The sequence below is a fragment of the Camponotus vicinus genome, unplaced genomic scaffold (genome assembly GCF_025532165.1).
Source record: "Camponotus vicinus isolate PSW18456_S1 unplaced genomic scaffold, iyCamVici1.0 SCAF_6, whole genome shotgun sequence".
Taxonomy (NCBI): Eukaryota; Metazoa; Arthropoda; class Insecta; order Hymenoptera; family Formicidae; genus Camponotus; species Camponotus vicinus.
This window is the reverse complement of record NW_028141978.1, coordinates 12,501-36,788: the sequence shown is the minus strand read 5'-3', so window position 1 is coordinate 36,788 and position 24,288 is coordinate 12,501. Positions and strand designations below refer to the sequence as shown.

Genomic DNA, 24,288 nt, shown 5'->3' with positions numbered 1-24,288 from the left:
AAGACACGAATATTATTATGTTACATGTAATATATAAGCATAATAAAAAATTTATTATAAAATGCATTAAATATATTATTTTTATTGACATTAATATTTTACGCTTATTTATTTCTATTTAAAGTATTGTTAAATATAGAGTATGTCAAGCCATCTACAAAAAAAACTGCCCCTCAGAGTTGAACCCGATCGGAGCACATTTTGAGGTCGAAAATTGAGAAACTCGTATAACTTGAAGACCATACGGTTGATAGAAACATTTTTATCGAAACGAAAAATCGATAGATTTCCGTAACCCGAGTTTTTGCGCATGCGCGAAGAACTGCGCATACGCGTGAGTTTGCGGGTGCGTCTGTGCATACGTATGCGGTGCGTTTGCGAATACGCGAGATAGCCAAACCAAAACTTCCTCTAGATTGAGAATTCAACGCCATTCGTATTAAGTTAGCCGGAAATTTTTCAGCCAACCAAAAATCTCCTTATGGAATCGTTTGTATTTCGTATGAAGATGTTTGAAGTGTGATTAAAAACGTTTGTGAGTAATTAGAATAATTATAAAAAATTAATCATTTTTACAGTATGTAGTTAGCCAACATAACTAAATATTAAAAATTCTCCTTATGAATCGTTTGTATTTCGTATGAAGAGTTTTGAAGTATAATTAAAAAGGTTTGTGAGTCATTCGTTTAATTTTAATTAAATTTTTTTATATTGTGAAGTTAGCCGGAAGCTATATAAAATGGACGCCGTCCTGTGATTGGTCGATTTGCTTATGGTAAATACTAAAATTTTCTCATGTGTACTGACTTTAAGTGTAAGCAAAACGAGCAAATTTAACCCTTTTGTAACTTTCAATCCATGACTAATTTATTATTAATTCCGCATAATCGCATAATATATCATGGATCGTGGATAAGCGTAGATAATTGAAATATGTTTTTCTACCAATAAATAAGTAAATCTTTTATAATTGTTTTATAATGTAGTCATCATTCAGAAAATGATCACAATTTGTGATTATGTATTTAATTGTTATTTTATATTCGCTTTCAAATAATAAAATATATAATAATAAAATTTATATAAAAAGATGGTAATATATGTAATCCAATTAATTATAATTGACAAAATAATTTCTTGTGAAAAAATAAAAGTAAAAAATATAGAAGAATTTTTTTTATAGCTTGTATAAAAAATCAGTTTTATGCTAAGTATATTATAATTTTCTGGACTGTAGTAATATTTAATATATAATTTTTGCTATATAAATATATATTTCTTCTTAATTGACAATAATTAACAAAGTAATCAATAATAATCAATAATAATTAACAAAAAAAATAATAACAAAAGAATATGCTAAAAATGTGCGCTTATATATATTTGAAAATACAAATCAAGTCAAACCTAAACCACCCTTAGGTCCTGAATATAACTCGGCGTCTCGACATATTGCGAAATATCGTCAAAATATCGAGATATCGTTATCATAATCATATGATATCGTATCGTATCATAATCGCATCGTATCATATCGTATTGTATCGTATCATAATTGTATCGTATCATAAACGTATCGTATCGTATCGTATCATAATCATATCGTATCGTTTCGTATCATAATCGTATCGTATCGTATCACATTCGTATCATATCGTATCATATCGTATCGTACCATAATCGTATCGTATCGTATCATAATCGTATATAAGATACGATACTATACGATATCATTATGATACGATACGATTATGATACAATACGATTATGATACGATACGATTATGATTGTGATACGATACGATACGATACGATCCGATTATGATATGATAAGATATGATGATACTACCCAAATGTCGTAAAATATCGCTTTAAATTAAACCTAAACTAACCCTCGATACAGAATAATACTCTGCGCTACAAATATCGCGATATCGCAAAATATCGCATTGTAATTAAACCTATACTATCCCTGGATAATTAATATTACACAGTGCCACCAAATATCGCAAAATATCGCAATATAACTAAACGTAATCTAAGCTATCCCTAGGAAAAGAATATTACACTATGTCCCATAATATGGCAAAATTCTAGTAGTTTCTGCGTGGGTTGGCGCATGCACAAATATCTGCCCATGCGCGCATGTGCGTAAGTCTGCTCATGTGTGTGCGCATTCGAATGCGCGCCTATATGCGCACGCGCGTTAGGGTGGGATTCCAAGGAGCGTATTACGATACGCACGTATCGGGCGTATTGAAAATCTGACCAATCGCAGACGTTCCGCTGCATGTGATACGGGAAAGTTACGCCTGAGATTGGTCAGATTTTCAATACGTTTTAGCGCATGCACGAGCTTCTGCGCCCGTGCGGGAGACTCTCTGCGCCTCTGCGGACTTCTATGCTCGCGCGGGAAACTTCGCTCATGCGCGAGCTACTGCGCACGCGCGGGAGTCATTTCGTGCCAACGCGACTTCTGCGCACGCGCGAAAGTCTTTTCGAACATGCGCGAGCTACTGCGCACGCGCGGGAGACTTGCCGCGCATGCGCGACCTTCGACGCACGCGCATGAAACTTTTGGCGCATGCGCGAAATACTGCGCACGCGCGGGAATCTTTTCGAACATACGCGATCTACTGCGCACGCGCGGGTGACTTGCCGCGCATGCGCGACCTTCTGCGCAAGCGCGCGAGTCATTTCGTGCCAACGCGAACTTCTGCGCACGCGCGAAAGTCTTTTCGAACATGCGCGAGCTACTGCGCACGCGCGGGAGTCATTTCGAGCCAACACGAACTTCTGCGCAGGCGCGAAAGTCTTTTCGAACATGCGCGAGCTACTGCGCACGCGCGGGAGACTTGCCGCGCATGCGCGACCTTCGACGCACGCGCATGAATCTTTTGGCGCATGCGCGAACTTCGGCGCACGCGCGGAAGTCTTTTCGAACATACGCGAGCTACTGCGCACGCGCGGGAGTCATTTCGTGCCAACGCGAACTTCTGCGCAGGCGCGAAAGTCTTTTCGAACATGCGCGAGCTACTGCGCACGCGCGGGAGACTTGCCGCTCATGCGCGACCTTCGACGCACACGCATGAATCTTTTGGCGCATGCGCAAAATTCGGCGCACGCGCGGGAGTCTTTTCGAACATACGCGAGCTACTGCGCACGCGCGGGAGACTTGCCGCGCATGCGCGACCTTCTGCGCTAGCGCGCGAGTCATTTCGTGCCAACGCGAACTTCTGCGCACGCGCGAAAGTCTTTTCGAACATGCGCGAGCTACTGCGCACGCGCGGGAGTCATTTCGAGCCAACACGAACTTCTGCGCAGGCGCGAAAGTCTTTTCGAACATGCGCGAGATACTGCGCACGCGCGGGAGACTTGCCGCGCATGCGCAACCTTCGACGCACGCGCATGAATCTTCTGGCGCATGCGCGACCTTCGGCGCAAGCGCGGGAGTCTTTTCGAACATACGCGAGCTACTGCGCATGCGCGACCTTCGACGCACGCGCATGAATCTTTTGGCGCATGCGCGACCTTCGGCGCACTCGCGGGAGTCTTTTCGAACATACGCGAGCTACTGCGCACGCGCGGGAGACTTGCCGCGCATGCGCGACCTTCTGCGCAAGCGCGCGAGTCATTTCGTGCCAACGCGAACTTCTGCGCACGCGCGAACGTCTTTTCGAACATGCGCGAGCTACTGCGCAAGCGCGCGAGTCATTTCGTGCCAACGCGAACTTTTGCGTACGCGCGAAAGTCTCTTCGAACATGCGCGAGCTACTGCGCACGCGCGGGAGTCATTTCGTGCCAACGCGAACTTCTGCGCAGGCGCGAAAGTCTTTTCGAACATGTGCGAGCTACTGCGCACGCGCGGGAGACTTGCCGCGCATGCGCGACCTTCGACGCACGCGCATGAATTTTTTGGCGCATGCGCAACCTTCGGCGCACGCGCGGGAGTCTTTTCGAACATACGCGAGCTGCTGCGCACGCGCGGGAGTCTTTTCGAACATACGCGAGCTACTGCGCACGCGCGGAAGACTTGCCGCGCATGCGCGACCTTCTGCGCTAGCGCGCGAGTCATTTCGTGCCAACGCGAACTTCTGCGCACGCGCGAAAGTCTTTTCGAACATGCGCGAGCTACTGCGCACGCGCGGGAGTCATTTCGTGCCAACGCAAACTTCTGCGCAGGCGCGAAAGTATTTTCGAACATGCGCGAGCTACTGCGCACGCGCGAAAGACATGCCGCGCATGCGCGACGTTCGACGCACACGCATGAATCTTCTGGCGCATGCGCGACCTTCGGCGCACGCGCGAGAGTCTTTTCGAACATACGCGAGCTACTGCGCAGGCGCGAAAGACTTTTCGAACATGCGCGAGCTACTGCGCACGCGCGGGAGACTTGCCGCTCATGCGCGACCTTCGACGCACACGCATGAATCTTTTGGCGCATGCGCAAAATTCGGCGCACTCGCGGGAGTCTTTTTCGAACATACGCGAGCTACTGCGCACGCGCGGGAAACTTGCCGCGCATGCGCGACATTATGCGCAAGCGCCCGTTTCATTTCGTGCCAACGCGAACTTCTGCGCACGCGCGAAAGTCTTTTCGATCATGCGCGACCTTCGGCGCACGCGCATGAATCTTTTGGCGCATGCGCGACCTTCGGCGCACGCGCGGGAGTCTTTTCGAACATACGCGAGCTACTGCGCACGCGCGGGAGACTTCCCGCGCATGCGCGACCTTCTGCGCAAGCGCCCGTGTCATTTCGTGCCAACGCGAACTTCTGCGCACGCGCGAAAGTCTTTTCGATCATGCGCGACCTTCGACGCACGCGCATGAATTTTCTGGCGCATGCGCGACCTTCGGCGCACGCGCGGGAGTCTTTTCGAACATACGCGAGCTACTGCGCACGCGCGGGAGACTTGCCGCGCATGCGCGACCTTCGACGCACGCGCATGAATCTTTTGGCGCATGCGCGACCTTCGGCGCACGCGCGGGAGTCTTTTCGAACATACGCGAGCTACTGCGCACGCGCGGGAGACTTCCCGCGCATGCGCGACCTTCTGCGCAAGCGCCCGTGTCATTTCGTGCCAACGCGAACTTCTGCGCACGCGCGAAAGTCTTTTCGATCATGCGCGACCTTCGACGCACGCGCATGAATTTTCTGGCGCATGCGCGACCTTCGGCGCACGCGCGGGAGTCTTTTCGAACATACGCGAGCTACTGCGCACGCGCGGGAGACTTGCCGCGCATGCGCGACCTTCGACGCACGCGCATGAATCTTTTGGCGCATGCGCGACCTTCGGCGCACGCGCGGGAGTCTTTTCGAACATACGCGAGCTACTGCGCACGCGCGGGAGTCATTTCGTGCCATCGCGAACTTCTGCGCAGGCGCGAAAGTCCTGACCGCGAAATTCTCAAAATTTCTCACTCCTGACCTCGGTAGAAGAATGAAAATAAAAATTTCCAGTCCTGACCGGGAGACTCGAGTAGACAACAACAAGTACCCGCTAGTTTACCAGTCCTGACCGCGAAATTCACAAAATTTCCCACTCCTGACCGCGGTAGAAGAATGAAAATAAAAATATCCAGTCCTGACCGGGAGATTCTACTAGAATACAACAAGTACCCGCTAGTTTATCAGTCCTGACCGCGAAATTCTCAAAATTTTCCACTCCTGAACTTGGTAGAAGAATGAAAATAAAATTTCCAGTCTTGACCGGGAGATTCGAGTAGAATACAACAAGTACCCGCTAGTTTACCAGTCCTGACCGCGAAATTCTCAAAATTTCCCACTCCTGACCTCGGTAGAAAAATGAAAATAAAAATTTCCAGTCCTGACCGGGAGATTCGAGTAGTATACAACATGTACCCGCTAGTTTACCAGTCCTGACCGCGAAATTCACAAAATTTCCCACTTCTGACCTCGGTAGAAGAATGAAAATAAAAATTTCCAGTCCTGACCGGTAGAATCGAGTAGACTACAACAAGTACCCGCTAGTTTGCCAGTCCTGACCGCGAAATTCACAAAATTTCCCACTCCTGACCGCGGTAGAAGAATGAAAATAAAAATATCCAGTACTGACCGGGAGGTTCTATTAGTATACAACAAGCACCCGCTAGTTTATCAGTCCTGACCGCGAAATTCTCAAAATTTCCCACTCCTGACCTCGGTAGAAGAATGAAAATATAAAGTTCCAGTCCTGACCGGGAGATTCGAGTAGAATACAACAAGTGTCCACGAGTTTACCAGTCCTGACCGCGAAATTCACAAAATTTCTCACTCCTGACCGCGGTAGAATAATGAAAATTAAAATTTCCAGTCCTGACCGGGAGATTCGAGTAGACTACAACAAGTGCCCGCTAATTTACCAGTCCTGACCGCGAAATTCACAAAATTTCCCACTTCTGACCTCGGTAGAAGAATGAAAATAAAAATTTCCAGTCCTGACCGGGAGAATCGAGTAGACTACAACAAGTACCCGCTAGTTTGCCAGTCCTGACCGCGAAATTCACAAAATTTCCCACTCCTGACCGCGGTAGAAGAATGAAAATAAAAATATCCAGTACTGACCGGGAGGTTCTATTAGTATACAACAAGCACCCGCTAGTTTATCAGTCCTGACCGCGAAATTCTCAAAATTTCCCACTCCTGACCTCGGTAGAAGAATGAAAATATAAAGTTCCAGTCCTGACCGGGAGATTCGAGTAGAATACAACAAGTGTCCACGAGTTTACCAGTCCTGACCGCGAAATTCACAAAATTTCTCACTCCTGACCGCGGTAGAATAATGAAAATTAAAATTTCCAGTCCTGACCGGGAGATTCGAGTAGACTACAACAAGTGCCCGCTAATTTACCAGTCCTGACCGCGAAATTCACAAAATTTCCCACTTCTGACCTCGGTAGAAGAATGAAAATAAAAAAATTTCCAGTCCTGACCGGGAGAATCGAGTAGACTACAACAAGTACCCGCTAGTTTGCCAGTCCTGACCGCGAAATCCCCAAATTTCCAACTCCTGAGGTTAGGTTAGGTTAGGTTAGGTTAGGTTAGGTTAGGTTAGGTTAGGTTAGGTTAGGTTAGGTTAGGTTAGGTTAGGTTAGGTTAGGTTAGGTTAGGTTAGGTTAGGTTAGGTTAGGTTAGGTTAGGTTAGGTTAGGTTAGGTTAGGTTCCTCTCCGCGGTCGATTTAGTGGGAGAAAATTTGAAAACCGGTTTTTTCGGCGTTTTACGTCATGGGTAGTCATTTGAGACCCACTTGTGTAAAAAGTGATGTTTAGTGAGTTATATACTATGTGGATTTTACCCGGGAAGGTTGTTAATATTAAATATTAACAATAAATTGTCGTCCGGCTCCACTTCTCCTGGGGAATCCATGTGGCATCTGACGTGGCAGTGAAATTTTTGCCGTGAGTGGAAAATATTCAAAGGAGTTCTTTTCCATTAAGTGCGAGGGTGATTTTAAATCGTTTATGATGAATATTTTTGTGGAATTGTGCTCGGAGTTATTATAATTAAGTATTAAACATATGATAGCTCTGTCTCTCTCACACTTCTGGAGGACGACATTTGCTGACAGCAGGCTCATATGTAGATTGTCGTGGTTATCATGGGTCATAGTGTAATTTAGCAAGCAATATTAGTTAATTAGTGATGCCCTATGTGGATTATATGGCTTAATTAACATTAAATTATTGATTTTCATTCTCGGTGCAGTAGTGAGTGTAGCTGCGCGGTGCACACCTTTTTCTTTTACTGCGCAGTGCGCGAGCGCTCAACTCTGGGATGGTACTCCTGTTCTGACTATTACTCGTGGACACGTGGTGTGCGCGGTAAATCGTTTTGGAGATATGCGCAACGCGCGCGTGTGCAAAAGTGGGTTGGTACACTTGTACGTGTGCTGGATGCACTTGCTCTGGAATTATTACACCTTAGAGTGATATTGTTAACATCAGTATTAATCTCATTGCTGATATTTATAATAGTGGAGAGCTCCTTGTACAGTTATTACTAATAGAATTATTATGGAAAGTTGCAGTTATTATTCACATACTGATAGTGTAATGAGAATGTGATAATAACACATCATTTGACGTTTATGACATTTATTTATTATAATTTACTTTAGTGTTTATTAGACTGTAGCTTATACTATGTTAAATTTCAGATACATAATAATTATGTACGGTAAATGTGCTTGCACATAGGAACCTGAGTACTGGATGACTGATGCAAATCATTTGGAAATTGTCTCAAGTGGTTTGCTGTGAGAGGAGACATTAGCTGACAACGGAAAGGCATCGCATACGTTTATTTTTAAACGTTTATATGATGATGTTCTCATCCCGCAGCTGAACATCGTAAGGATCTTTCAACGGAGATGCGACGCATCCTCTAGTAGAACAAGGAACCCTGCAGAGAAGAGAGTTGTGTGTGGTGAGCTGCGTATGATTAATGCATACGTTAGCATTTCACTGCTGTCATAGCTTCATAGCTCCATAAATCATCTGCAGTGTGGAGTCAGGAATGATAATAACATTATAAGACATTGGTAGCTGATCAGCGAGTGTGTCTGCAGCTGTTCATATAGGATTTCTCATCTAGTATTCTTCCGTTTGTTTTCGGTTTATACTTCTGTTGGTTATTAATTTAACTGCGTTAATGGACGTTATAATAATATATAATGATGCTACCTGGATTATATTATCCAAGGTTGATAGATATTTCGGTGTTTACTACTGCTACATAAGAATTATATTGATATAAGTAATCTTTACAGTTAGTTAACAATATGACATAAAGTAATATTAATAATAAGATATTAGTTGGTGCTTCGATAAGTTCGTTTAAACGGTATGTGTTAAATTCTGAGTAGCTGAATAGTTGCTCGATTTAATGGGATGGTCTATGCTTCTGAAATGAAGCTGAATATTAAGTGGAAATTACATATTAAGTTTGTAAATAATTAATAATTATTAATAGACTCATACAATATTAACTTACCTAATGCTAAGCACAGATATTCGAACTAATGTGAATAACTCTGTATAATTATATGTGGTTGACATATTTGTCAAGTAATTTACAGAAGTCTTATAATAATGAGTATAAGACGTTAAATTCTTTCATATATTACAGTATAAGTATAGTAATCGTATTATTAAAAATGACAATGATTGAAAATCTCATGATGTGAGTGAAATTAATATCTATTAGAGAATTTGATTGCTCTCTTTCTTTTTAATAAGAGAACGCAATATAAACATAATTGGATGATAACTAATACTATTAAGTTGATATTGTTAGCTTATAAGATTTTATATTACTTATAAAAATAAAACTTAACGGTTTAGGTATGTTAATTTATATTAACATTTAGATACACTGGAAGTAACGCTTTAATACTAAAGTATAGATTTTCGAATTAATGTGTTAACTCTGTATAGTTATATGTTATTGACATATTTGTCAAGTAATTCACAGAAGTATTAATTGTGAGTGTACTATTAAGCTGATATTGTTTGCTTATAAAAATTTAACGGTATAGGTATGTTAATTTATATTAACATTTAGAACACTGGTGATACGCTAAGAAGTAACGCTCTATGTTAAAGTACAGATATTTGTATTAATGCGATTAACTCTATGTAATCATATGCGTTTGACATATTGTTAAGTAATTTATAGAAGTACTATAAATATGAGTATAAGACGTTAAATTCTTTCACAGATTAGAGTATATGTATAGTAATAGTATCGTTTTATGATTGAAAATTTCATGATGTGAGCGAAATAATATCTATTAGAGAATTGATTGAAGAATCTTTCTCTCTATGTATTATAGTATTAGACTAGAGTAAGTTAGTTATATATTACTAAATTGTGTGGTTATTGAATGTAACATTATTGTCTAAAATACGCGGTCTAATTAATTATATTTAATGTTAGATACGCGCTATAGGAATGATTATTGCTATGGAATGTCAGTTGACAGTTCCTCCTTGAGTGAATGTATGTATGCATGGTTTGCGGATGCTCCCAAATATGATAAATTATCAACGCTATTGTTGTTGATGTTATATGCGGTCATCTGGAATACCAATGTAAAATTGGCCTCAAACTTGCGACGGGGTGAGCTGCAATAAGACGTTCTCATTATTGAGGTTATATTGTAGTATGGATTAAATAATCAAACACTGGTACATTATATATAAAAAGTATGTCTTTATTCTATCAAATCTTGATTTGTAAACACTGATTAGATTGTTTTTAACTTCCTATATGCAGATAATTGCATAAACGGAATAGGTGGTCAGTAGTTGATTTTTATAATTATTGACTGTCCTCAGTTATGTGGCTCACTTTCCTCGCTTTTTGAGTGACTGCGGTGTGTATGAAGTATATGCTGAGTGTTTATTTACTGCTAAAATGCGGAAATTATGCGTGGATTATAATCGATATATCGAATGAGTATAAACATTATGATACTTACGTTTGGTATGTTATATCCTTACGGAGAGTTTTTGAATGTCTGTCGGATGATCATTTGTTATTAACTATGTTAAATGAGTGGCTGGTAATTGATTATTCAATATATCAGTCTGCACGTGGTGCTCGAAAATGACAGGTGGACTAAGACTAACGGTAGTCTAGATGCGAAACTACATCTACAAGATTTCCCCAGGAATGAGTCTCTAGAGGGAAGCAAGTTCCGTACACATGAAACTATGTAATCACACGCACGTTGTAATATCGCTGTTCTCTAAGATGAATTAGTTTAAACAATACGTAATATTAATTAGATAAGTGGCACGACTGTACCATAAACATATGTTTTTGATAGTCAGATACTATTATTATTAGTAAAATCAGTATATTATAGTAGTCTAAGATAAAAACTTACCGGAACTAAATATCTTATCTAGAAGGTAAACTAAGGTAGTTAGAGAGGTAAAAAGTGTGCTGTGGTGTTCACCAATCAGAGCGCTCTCTGAAACTGAAGAGCAGTTGTGCAAGTTAAACTCGATGCGCAGTAGATTTACGCGCGTTATAGAGGATGCGCATTGGGTGGGTCCACACTCGGTTATCCCCCTCTACCCTATCATAGGGTTAGAAACTGTCTTGTGCTGCGCAGTAAATTCCCGATGTTATCATTGGATGCGCGTTGCGTGCATGCGTATTTAGAGGTCCCTCTCTATCACCTCAACATAAGGTTGTAATATCGCTTGTCATTAGACGAATTAGTGTAAGATAATATGCATTATTAATTAGATAAGTTCATGACTGTAGCATAAGTACATGTTTTTGTTAGTTAGACACTAGTATAATTAGGAAAAATTATTGTGCAAGTTAACTCGATGCGCAGTAGACTTACGTGTGTGGTGGGGGATGCGCATTGGGTGGATCTACATCCGATGGTCCCCCCCACCTTATTATAGAGATAGAAACTGCCTCTGTTGCGCAGTATTCATCCGACGTTAACAGTTGATGTGCGCTTCTTGCAGGCGTACTTAGAGGTTTCTCTATTACCGCAACGTAAGGAGGTTTGTCACCTTTACGTAGAAAACCAAGCATTGTAGTTACTGTAACATCGTTGCGTGTATTTGGAGCGCGTCTTCGGTGGATTTGTTCCTTTCCCCGATTAGTTTGCGTTAAGATAACTAGGAACTAGGAGACGGATACTCCGATATTAAACCATCTCTAATGGATTATGGAACGAAATAATAGAAAAAACTTACCTCCTCAGGGTGGTCGGATCCCCAGAGGGCGGCGAGGAGAGGGTCTAGTCCCTGCCCAATCCTTGTCGAAATCCGGCGTAGGGCTAAGCAATCAAGCGTTAGTAGTGAATAGGACAATTAAGGACGAAGCTGACAGCAACATAGAAGGTAGTAGGCGGATGTCTGATAGCAGTCATTATTCTTCATCAAGTGAAACGGATTATGATTATGAATTTGACTCTGACTCCTCAAATCTACCATGGAGCTATAATGGTGATCAACAGTACGCAAGAGAAGTTAAACAGTGGTCCACAGTTAGGCTTGGTTCGTTTGCTCAAAACTTGCTCTCGTTTACGGTGGACACTGTGAAAAGTTCGGAAGAGAATCGAGATATATTTCCTAAAGAAACTATAAATAAAGCTAGAGTAGTAATATCTGCACTTGCTTCGCGTGCATGTAAATTTGAAGGTGAGGTTAAAGGTTTGCGGAAAACCAATGCGAAGCTGCAGAAGCGGCTCATGTCTGTGGAAACGGATATCGAGAATGTGAAAAAGCATTTACAAGCGATGGATAAGGACGGATTTAAATCAGAAACTAACTCTGAGAAAATGTTAAAAAATGAAGACGAAGACTGTAGACAAATAGCAGTGGTAAATAGTGAACAGTTAGAAGTAAAGCTTGCTGATCTCATAGCATCAAGAATTGACTCTGCTTTATCAGATCTATCAAAGAAGATTCCGTTACTCATCGAAAAAGAGATACGGAAGATTAGCGGGAAAGATAAGGTAATTGAGCATTCGTGTGTTAATGCGCCGTTAGATCGTATGAATGCATTGTGCGAAAGGGAATTAAAGCGGAGTATTTCAGACCCCCTCCCTGCAAACTTGCAATTAGATGACTCGCGTTCGTTTCCTTTTCTTCCAGAGAGGACACACATTGGTAACACAGGACTTAGATCCTCTACACCCCGTAAGAGGAAGGTTGTACGCCCTCCTCTCCCTCCCCGTCTTACTCCAATGCGTGTAGTGGATGGGGACGAGAAATTGTTGAAGCGATTTAAAGAGGAAGCGATTTTACTTAAAATAGGAAAGGATAGTAAATTAAATTATAAAACGTTGATATTAGAGCTAAAAAGTCAGATTAATTTACAGACGGATATAGGCATTAAAGCCTTGCGTATACGTAGTGCTGCTTCGGGCGGTAGCCTATTTTTGATTTCTGGCCAAGACGCGGCGAAAAAAGCGGATTTGCTGGCGGAACAAATGAATAAGTTGTTCGAGAAACACAATGGCGATGTAAGAATAATACGTCCACGTAAGAAGATGGAAGTAATTATTAGCGGCAACAGTGAATATATTGATGAGAACGAAGTGATTTTGGCTGTAGCAGCCATTGGAAATTGTAAAACGGAAGACGTATATGTGCGTAATTTTAGTAGAAAATCGTATAGTCGCTGGTCTATGCGAGTGATATGCCCGATTGCGATAGGCTTAGCGATCTGCAAAATAGGTCGATTACAGATAGGGTGGACGGGAGCTTTCGCTAGACCTTTCGTCTCACCAATTTTGCGATGCTTACGTTGTCTCCGAACGGGACATACACGTGCTCGATGTAAAGATGAAGCGGATCGTAGTTTCCGTTGTTTTAGTTGTGGCAATACCGAACACATATCTGCAGAGTGTAGGAATGCGTTGAGGTGCCCACTTTGTATGGATATTGCGGAGAAGTCCAACCATCGTTTGGGCGATCCATCTTGTATTTGTCCGTCGTTTTCTATTCTTAAAGGGTCGATGGTCCAAGCTGACCGTGGGACATTTAGAGGAAATAGTTTACACGAGTTAGACACAGTAGAAACTAACGTTAACGCATGTTGTCGTGACTCGAGTAGTAATAGTATTTCTGTATCGATACAGAAACCAGAGAGAGTCAACGAAATTAGAGTAGTAGACGGATAATAGAAATTCGTCTTATACCCTTCTCTTTCCTTTCCTTTCCCTTCCTTTATCCTTTATCCTTTCCTTTATTATTATTATTTTTTTTTTTTTTTTTTTTTTTTTTTTTTTTTTTTTTTTTTTTTTTTTTTATTTTTCCCTTTATTTATTATTATTATTATTATTATTATTCCTTTCCCCTTTCCCCTTCCCCCCCCCCTCTTCCTATAGAGTGGAACCCCGTCATAATGGAGACGAATGGGAATCTTCTCATTCTGACCATATATGGCGGGCAGGGCATTCTAGCATTGCACCGTGGCGCTAGAATGTCCTCTCTTACTGCTTGTCGCGACCAGAGTTCTGCCATACTCGGTCAATTATAACGTAGAAACTTGTAGGATGTGCGGTTTTGCGCAGACGCGCGTGTGGTGGCTCCCCTGGATGTAATGCGAGAGCGGTTCCCGGGGGAGTCACCCAGTCGCGGTCAGGATGCCACCGGTGTGGTTTAGCGGGTAGTCAGGTCTGGATGGATGCACCCAGCCTGGAGTCCCGCACTACCCGGAACCCTCTCTCTCCTGAGAGGGGGCGAAGGGTGTCCGTAAAGATTGGATTCCACATCGTCAAAAAAAAAAAAAAAAAAAAAGGTTCCTCTCCGCGGTGTGCCACCTTGTCGTGGTGGAGGGGCTCCCATTCTCTTTGGAGAATGGGTCTAAGAGCACACCATTGCACTTCCTCGCTTCCCGCCTGTTGGCGGGAGTGGGAAGAGGTTTTCTGTGGCCTTGGGCGTATGGCCCATCACGGATAGGGGATGGCAAACCCTGACTTCAAATGCCCGGCCCACCGAGTGCCGTTAAGGGCGGGAGAACGCCCTGACTCATTTCTTTCTACTCTCTTACTATTCTGTCTTCTGCTGATCCCTTCAACCTTATTACCTTCTTCCCTTCTAATTCCTGAGCTATGGATGAATGTTAAGCGTTAGCGGGTGCTCCCGCTGGGATGAGGGTGCTGAACAGTCGGTGCTCCGCTGTGAGGCGTCCCTCAGTGGGGAAGAATGGGTGCGGGTCGAGACCTCGCCCGAGGGACTGGTTCGGGTGACTTAGTCACCCAGCCGGGCCAGAGGCGAGACCACCTTGACCAATGACACCCATGGGGTATGTGAGTGTGTGTGTGTGTGTGTGTGTGCGTGTGGATGTGTGGGTGTGTGTGCGGGCGTGTGTGGGTGTGTGTGAGAGTATGCGCGCGGGAAGGAGTCGATTGACTGCCACGTGGCAGGCGCCTGTGAGGCGCAGTAGATGCTGATGCTGGATGAGGGAGCTGGCGTCGATCGGGGCACCATGGTCACGTCTTTAAAGGCGGGTGAACGCCCGTTGAGTTGGGGCGGGGGCTATCGAATACGGCCCTCAAGCTGTGGTGCTCCGATCGAATGTCGGTGAACTCATCCAGCATCTCGGGCGGTCAGGAGTGATGGCTCGGGGAAACCGTATCCCTGGATCATCGCGGACCGGGGGCTTCGCTGCCCTCCCCCATCCGAGGGCGGGTCCCCCTGGGTGGCTTACACCCACGGGGAATCCGGGTAGGTAGTTTACTCAGCCAGATGGCAAAGTTTTGGTAAGGGGTGATGCCTTCCCCTTATAATTCCGAAGGCATTCAGCATATCGGGCAGGGGCGATGCGGGTGACGGGGATAGGAGTACAGGGAAACCTGGCCCCCCGAGGTCGACATCGTCACGGCGAAGGGTCCGCCTTCCCCTCGCTTAATAAAAAAAGCGGAGGCGGGGACACGGGTTAGGAGTCGGCGTTGCACGTCGGCGACAGGGGGCCTGCCCACCCCTGGATAAATAATCGCAGGCAGATCGGGCGTAGAGCATCTCACGATGGAGATGCCTTACGCAAATCGCTTCCACGTGGAAGCGAAGCGTGGCCCTATGATGGGGGCTTCGGGTAGGTCAAGGACCATTATGACGTGGATGCGTCATGGTGGGAAAGAGGGTTGTGCCTCACCCTCCGGAAATTCGGAGGCACACTTGCTTCGAGTCACGGTTGCCGTCGAGTGGCGCGGCGATGTCAAGTGACGGGTCACTGACCCCGAGGCTGACATCGCCAGCAACAGGAGTCTGCATTCCTCCTCGTATAAAAAGGCGGATGCAGGGACACGGGTAGGTGGCGACATTAGGGGAACGGAATTGCACCTCTACCTGTGGGATTTATTCCACTTGTAGAGTCCCGAACCCGGGATGCGTCAATAGAGGGTGCGCCTCCCCTCTTGTTAAAAAATTCGGAAGCGTACGGTGCTGATGGTGTATCTACATGAAGATCACCACAGCTTGCTCTCCCCTCGTTAGGGGTCCGGGTAGGGAACTCACCTTTGCGGCGAAAGCGGGAGGTGAAGCGAGGGGTAGTGTCTCACCCTCCGGAAAACCGGAGACACACTTATCTCGAGTCACGGTTGCCGTCGAGTGGCGCGGTGATGTCAAGTGACGGGTCACTGACCCCGAGGCTGACATCACCAGCAACAGGAGTCTGCATTCCTCCTCGTATAAAAAGGCGGATGCAGGGACACGGGTAGGTGGCGACATTAGGGGAACGGAATTGCACCTCTACCTGTGGGATTTATCCCACTTGTAGAGTCCCGAACCCGGGATGCGTCAATAGAGGGTGCGCCTCCCCTCTTGTTAAAAAACTCGGAAGCGTACGGTGCTGATGGTGTATCTGCAAGAAGATCACCACAGCTTGTTCTCCCCTCGTTAGGGGTCCGGGTAGGGAACTCACCTTTGCGGCGAAAGCGGGAGGTGAACCGAGGGGTAGTGTCTCACCCTCCGGAAAACCGGAGACACACTTATCTCGAATCACGGTTGCCGTCGAGTGGCGCGGTGATGTCAAGTGACGGGTCATTGACCCCGAGGCTGACATCGCCAGCAACAGGAGTCTGCATTCCTCCTCGTATAAAAAGGCGGATGCAGGGACACGGGTAGGGGCGGATTAGGACGACGGACTTAGTCCCGACTCTAATATCCGACCAACAGGGGTGCGCCTTCCCCCTCGTATAAAAACGCGGAGGCGTCCGGTGTCTTTGGTGGATTCGCATGGAATCACCTAGGCATAATGCCCTCTCGATGAGGGCCCGCGTTATCCCCCGACCGTGGGGCCCCGGGTAGGATACATCTTGGCGGCGAAAGCGCAAGATGTCGAGGGGTGGTGCATCACCCTCCGGAAATTCGGATGCACACTTGTTTCGAGTCACGGTTGCCGTCGAGTGGCGCGGTGATGTCAAGTGACGGGTCACTGACCCCGAGGCTGACATCGCCAGCAACAGGAGTCTGCATTCCTCCTCGTATAAAAAGGCGGATGCAGGGACACGGGTAGGTGGCGACATTAGGGGAACGGAATTGCACCTCTACATGTGGGATTTATTCCACTTGTAGAGTCCCGAACCCGGGATGCGTCAATAGAGGGTGCGCCTCCCCTCTTGTTAAAAAATTCGGAAGCGTACGGTGCTGATGGTGTATCTGCATGAAGATCACCACAGCTTATACCTCCCCTTCGTCAGGGGTCCGGGTAGGAGACCCACCTTTGCGGCGAAAGCGGAAGGTGAGACGAGGGGTGGTGCATCTCCCTCCGGAAATCCGGATGCACACTTAATTCGAGTCACGGTTGCCGTCGAGTGGCGCGGTGATGTCAAGTGACGGGTCACTGACCCCGAGGCTGACATCGCCAGCAACAGGAGTCTGCATTCCTCCTCGTATAAAAAGGCGGATGCAGGGACACGGGTAGGGGCGGATTAGGACGACGGACTTAGTCCCGACTCTGATATCCGACCAACAGGGGTGCGTCTTCCCCCTCGTATAAAAACGCGGAGGCGTCCGGTGCCTTTGGTGGATTCGCATGGAATCACCAAGGCATATTGCCCTCTCGTAGAGGGCCCGCGTTATCCCCCGACCATGGGGTCCCGGGTAGGATACATCTTGGCGGCGAAAGCGCAAGATGTCGAGGGGTGGTGCATCACCCTCCGGAAATCCGGATGCACGCTTAATTCGAGTCACGGATGCCGTCGAGAGGCGCGGTCATATCAGGTGACGGGTCGATCGACCTAGAGGCTGATATGGCCAGCAACAGGAGTCTGCATTCCTCCTCGTATAAAAAGGCGGATGCAGGGACACGGGTAGGGGCGGATTAGGACGACGGACTTAGTCCCGACTCTGATATCCGACCAACAGGGGTGCGCCTTCCCCCTCGTATAAAAACGCGGAGGCGTCCGGTGTCTTTGGTGGATTCGCATGGAATCACCTAGGCATATCGCCCTCTCGATGAGGGCCCGCGTTATCCCCCGACCGTGGGGTCCCGGGTAGGATACATCTTGGCGGCGAAAGCGCAAGATGTCGAGGGGTGGTGCATCACCCTCCGGAAATTCGGATGCACACTTGTTTCGAGTCACGGTTGCCGTCGAGTGGCGCGGTCATATCAGGTGACGGGTCCATAGACCTAGAGGCTGATATGGCCAGCAACAGGAGTCTGCATTCCTCCTCGTATAAAAAGGCGGATGCAGGGACACGGGTAGGGGCGGATTAGGACGACGGACTTAGTCCCGACTCTGATATCCGACCAACAGGGGTGCGCCTTCCCCCTCGTATAAAAACGCGGAGGCGTTCGGGGCCCTTGGTGTATTGGCATGAAATCACCAAGCGCAACTTCTCCCCTCCGATAGGGGTCCGGGTAGGTTTGGCGGTGCTCCAAGGGGTAAGGGTGATAGACGCACCCCTGCTGATCGTCCGACCTGTGTCCTGGGAATACCCGTTCACGGGCGGCGCTGCTTCCCTCTCGCCGGGGAAGGGTCCCTCCTGGCGGGTGTATTCACAGCTGGGAGGGGACAGTGGCGGGTGGGGGCCCCCCCCAACAGGAGTGTCCGTCGAGTAGGGAGTCCTCCTCCTCCCTTCTTTAAGGCACAACGGAGAGAGGCTAGCGGCACATGACTCCCTTCGGAGGCCTTCCAGTGATGAGGGAGTCCTCTGTGCCAACAATGGTGTGAGAGCCCTGGCGAGAGGGCTAAAACGGGAAGGGCCCTAGACTAAGTTGGGCTAGCGGGTCCCTTGACGAATTTAGGGACCCTATTTTTCTTCTCCGACGCGAGCCACCTTGACGTGGTGGAGAGGCTTAGGCCGCCCCGGGTCTCCGGGCCCATCGGGCTCCCCGCTTCGACACCTAGGTGTCGGGGGGAGTCCGGTGAGTCCTTCGGGCCCCCACTTCGACACTTTCGTGTCGGGGGGGCCCGGGGGCCCGGGGCGGCTGACCAAGAGCTCGCATTGCACTTCCCTCCCCGAAAGGGGAGGAAGGGGGGTTCCGCTCCCTCCGGGCGCCTTGGCCCGATGCGGATAGGGGAAGGAAAACCCTGATTTCAAACCCGGCCTGAGGGTGCCGTGACGGGTGGGAGAACACCCCGACCCTCTTTTTTCTTCCTAAATTGTTCCTCCTTTCCCTTGATATCCCTTCTTAATTCTTCTGTTCCTTCCCTACCTATCCTTATTTTCCTTTCTAATATACCCTTCCTCCTCCTTTTTTGTGTGTGTGTATGTATGTATGTATGAGTGGGGATGGTGATCCCTCCAAAATCACCCCAGAGAGGCGCACTCTGACCAAAAAACGCACTACCAACATGAACAATGGAGCCAAAGAATGAGATCATTACCACCCCAATTGGATCGGATACGGTAGGGGTTGGCGGTGAGCACGATATCGTCCCAGTCGTGCCTCCGTCATTATCGGACGATGGGCAAAGCATGGTGTGCGTGGCAGGCATCATGCCGGATTCGGCTACTGTCGCAGTTGTGGAGGTGAGTGAGCAGATCGCAGCTTCGGCTGCTGCTAATAGCTCTTTGATTGGACAATTAGTCCAGACAACTGTAGAAATGCCCATTCGCACACGCGAAAGTACGGCTGATACTATTGTTTTGAGTCCTAGTCCTGAGAAATCGAAGGAGATTCTTTCTCCGATGGTCTCGGATAGCTGGATTACAATAATAGAAGAGGAGGAAAAGTTATCTTCCAAAAAATTAAATCCTCCAATTGATGAAGATATGGAAACGGAAGATCTTCCTATTCGTACCGCGACTAAGCGCAAAATAGCGCGTAATCCTGAAACAGACTCTCTCGAAGATGATAGTACATCGGATACCACGAAAAATCTAAGACGTAGGACTCGTTCGACACGTTCGCGTAGAAAGCGAACTCCGCTTCCTGCTGCTGATAAAACAGATATAGTGAGTAAGGATTGTGAAAATCTTACAGGCTCCAATCAAGACAGTGCATTATCCGGCACTGATAAAGAGGATCGCAAAGGCAAGGTCGGAAGACCTTGTAAAAAAACGCGTGCAGTAGATCCAATTCTAGCTGAGCAAGAAATCTTGAAGAAAACTGGCATCTCTCCAGAACATATTGAAGAGGAGATACTACGGGCTATGACAGCCGCTGAGGTATGTACTCAGGCTCTTGAATATATATCCAACATTGAATTGATCCGCACCAAGTGCGGAAGAATACAGGGTGGCCTCAGCGGAGAGCTTCGAAAAATGTCACAAGGACTTGGGGAATTAGTGCGCGAACTGCAGTACAAAGCTGAAGCGGTGGGAGATCCCAACTCCCTTAAATCTAAAATCGAGGAACTCTCAAATGACATAAAAAAGAGTAACAAAGATCGTGATAAGGAAGAAGAACGGAGAAAAAGAGAGAAAAGTGAGTTTCTTGAGATCATTGCAGATCTCAAGAAGGAAAATTTAGAAATCAGAAAAGAGAATCGTGAAATAAAAGCTGAGCTGAGAAAAGAGTTGAAAGATATAAGAGCGAGTTTAGATAGAGATAGCAGCGAACGTAATAACACAAAAGAAGATACAGATAGGAAAATAGATGAAAATAAGAGAGAAAAGAAGATGGTGTCATTCGAAAGAGAGTTGAGGCCCCTCATATCACCTCAGCCACAAAGAAGATTTATGGCTAAAGGAGCCAATTTAACATCATATAATGGGAATCCCCCAACTGAGAGCACTCGGGTGTTGCAACACCTGGAAGAGGATTTACAAAAGGCAGACAGAGTAACTGGTGGAAACGAATGGCCTGTTACTGGCGAGTCATGGTCACCACCACCACCTCCTCCTGTAAATAAAAAACGAAAGTTAGATAATGAGAGCAAACCTCCACTAAAACTTCCGTGGCAAAGTAGACACATATCCTCTCCAGATGGAACCTCTAGAGTTCCTACAAGTATCTCACCATCTAGTAGACAAGAGGTATTTTCTATGGAAGGAATCCCCAGTACTAGTAAGGGGATCCCCACTATGATTTTTTCAGGATCTAACACTGCGTTGGCGGCTACTACACCTCAGCCACGATGCTTTGTGAAAGAAAATATACAGCTAGTGCCTCCTCGAGAGGATTATTTAGAATCTAAGAAAACTTATGCTAGTATACTTAAAAAGGATAAAGTGTCTATACCTACATATTTACAAAAGGATAAAGTATCTACATATTTACAGAAAGATAAAATATCTACATATTTACAAACACGGTCGGAACAAGTCCCGGAACATAAACAGGAATGGTTTACGATTGGTAAGAAAGGCAGACCTATCCAGCAAACTATTCAGCAACCTGTTCCTAAGATCTCTAAAAGACAGAATCTAAAAAATTTAATAAAAAAGGAGAGGAGAAAACTCCCGGCTACTGCAGCCATAAGTATTAGAGGTAGCAAGAAAGATTTTGATTATGCAGACGCCCTAAAAAGGGCACGCCAAAATATTTCTTTACAAGACTTGGACATTAAAAATCCCAAAATTAGGAAAGGTATCAGTGGATCAACTATTATTGAAATCTCTGGTCCTGATAATGTTAAAAAAGCAGACTTACTTGCTATGGAGATGAGTAAGATATTTACTAGTGAGGCAAAAATCTCTCGTCCTAACATCAAAGGGGAGATTAAATTAACGGGACTAGATGAATCGATATCCACGAATGATGTTTGTGAGGCGATTGCATCTGAGGGACCTTATAAATCCAGTGACATTACTGTTGGACAAATTGGTAGAAATAGATATGGAGATGGCATTGTCTGGGTTAAATGTCCAAAGGCAGCCGCGCTCGCTCTTGCAGAAAAAAAGAAATTGCAGATTGGATGGTCTCGAGTAACGGTTGAGTTACTCCCAAACCGCCCGATCCAATGTCATAAATGTTGGAATCTCGGGCATGTTCGTTCTAACTGTCGATCTAATAAAGACTATTCTGGAAGATGTTTCCGATGCGGTGAAAAGGACCACAAAGTGGATACATGCAAAAATAAAGCTAAATGTCTAGTCTGCGCAGAAAGACATTTCCCTGACAACCATCGTATGGGTTCAAATACCTGTAAGGTGGCTAAGATGACATCATCTACACGCATAAGCACCGAAACAGAAGTAGACGATACTCCATCGAAAGATATTTCCAGTACTCTTCCTTTGAAGGCTGAAAAAATGAAAAGTCCGTCTATTACATCTAGTCCTGAGAAAGAACGAGAAGACGTAATCCCTACTGCGACAATTACTGAAGAACCGGAAAGACTGTCAGAACGGAGGACTGACGTATCGATGGAGATTGCTGAACTGGAGTAGATCTTTTTTAATAGATGCTTTAACAGTTCTATTTACATGAAGAATCTATACTCTAGCTTAAAATCTAATATATATATATATACAAATATTTACATGGTTAACATATTACAAATTAATCTTAATAATTGTAAGGCAGCTCAAGATCTAATGCTATATACAGAGAGGAAATATCATATTGATTTAATATTAATTTCCGAGCCATATAAGGCCTTAGAAGATCCGTTCTGGATAACATGCAGAAACAGCACTGCTTGTATACATTGGAATCCGGACGGTAATATGAATACTTGTGTAAAGAGAAGAAGTGGCAGATTCTCTACATCTATACAGTGGAATGATTATGTATTCGTTTCATGCTATATTTCACCTAATGTAGATATTAACGAATTCGAAGAATTTCTCGATGAGCTAGACGATGTAATAATGGACGCCCAAGATTATAAGATCATTATTGGTGGCGATTTCAATTCAAAATCCACTATGTGGAGTACTTCTCAGACTAATATCCGTGGTGATCGCCTGGAAAGATGGAGTGCGAGTCGAGATATGGTACTTGTCAATCATGGCAGTAAGCCTACCTGTGTAAGATCGTTGGGTTCTTCTATTGTCGACTTGACATGGTGTAGTCCTAATGTTAAATCTCAAATTACATCTTGGGAAGTGATGGATCTGGAGACATTGTCAGATCACGCTTACATTATCTTTAAGATCAACACAAGAGAAGTTTCTTCGATGTTACGACGTAAAAAGAAATACGCTAGATGGGCGTATAAAAAAATGGAGGTAGATAAATATAGAGAAGTTCTTGCGTGGAAATGTGTAAATCACACACATGATGAAGAAGATGTGAATAAGATGGCAGAATGGACACAAGAAATGATCACGGAAGCGTGTAATTACAGTATGCCTGTTGTAACCAGTGTGCGAAGAGAAGGCATATATTGGTGGAATAGCCAGATTGCAGAAGCACGCACCGAATGCAATCAAGCCAGAAGGAAATGGCAGAAGACGAAGAAAAATAAAATAATCACTGATATATTGCTTGCGGAAGAATCTTATAGATCAAAAAAGAAAATACTCTGTATGCTAATCAAAAAAGCAAAAACTCTAGCATGGAACGATCTTATTCAAAGTATCGAAGAAGACCCATGGGGTCTTCCTTATAAGATCGTCATGAAGAAATTGCGGCGTAGTACACCTAGTTTTGGTGAAACTCTTCCGATTGAAATACTAGAACAACTAGTCGATAGATTATTTCCAGAAGATCCCCTGTACAACGAGGGTATAATTGAAGAGGAGATTAATGAATCTTGGCTCGAAGAATACAATATATCTATTGAAGAAATCAGTAATATCCTAAAGAAAAAAATGGGAGCCAATAAAGCCCCTGGCATAGATGGCATTAAATCTACTTTTATCAAAAGAGTTCCCTTAGAATTTCTGAAAGAATTGACTTTCGTTTATAATGAATGTTTGCGTAAAGGTATTTTCCCCAACATATGGAAAAAGTCGCTCCTGATATTACTTCCAAAAGGGGGGCAAGATGCTATAATACCCAAAGCACGCCCCATATGCTTGATTAGTGAACTCGGCAAGCTATTAGAAAGCGTGATTGATAATCGAATTCATGATTGGATGGATAGACATCCTGAGTCACAGTTGGCTAAAAACCAATTTGGTTTTAGGAAAAACACCTCTACTTGTGATGCACTCTTAATAGTTCAAGAGACAGTAACAGAGGCCAAAATAAGTGGCGAAATTGTCATCGGTATAAGTTTGGACATTACAAACGCTTTTAATACAATACGTTGGTGTAATATCAGAAGAGCGTTAAAGGAAAAGCAATTTCCGCAATACTTACGCAGAATTATTAACGATTATTTATCGAATAGGGAAATTGAATATCCTACCATTCAAGGAACGACTAATACAAGGAGAGTCACTGCGGGTGTTCCACAGGGATCGGTCCTTGGGCCGACCCTGTGGAACATTGCTTATGATTCCGTCCTGAGAACACCGTT

At 45.1% G+C, this 24,288-nt stretch overlaps 1 long non-coding RNA gene across 1 annotated transcript; it reads right to left on the bottom strand.

Annotated features, from left to right (window-relative positions):
* Nucleotides 1-9,405: 9,405 nt before the first annotated feature.
* LOC145973037 (uncharacterized) lies at nt 9,406-10,622 on the bottom strand. The gene is made up of 3 exons (XR_014439338.1): nt 10,483-10,622; nt 10,194-10,413; nt 9,406-10,126 (listed from the first exon to the last, which is right to left on the bottom strand). It is a non-coding gene; the product is annotated as an uncharacterized LOC145973037 (long non-coding RNA).
* Nucleotides 10,623-24,288: the final 13,666 nt, after the last annotated feature.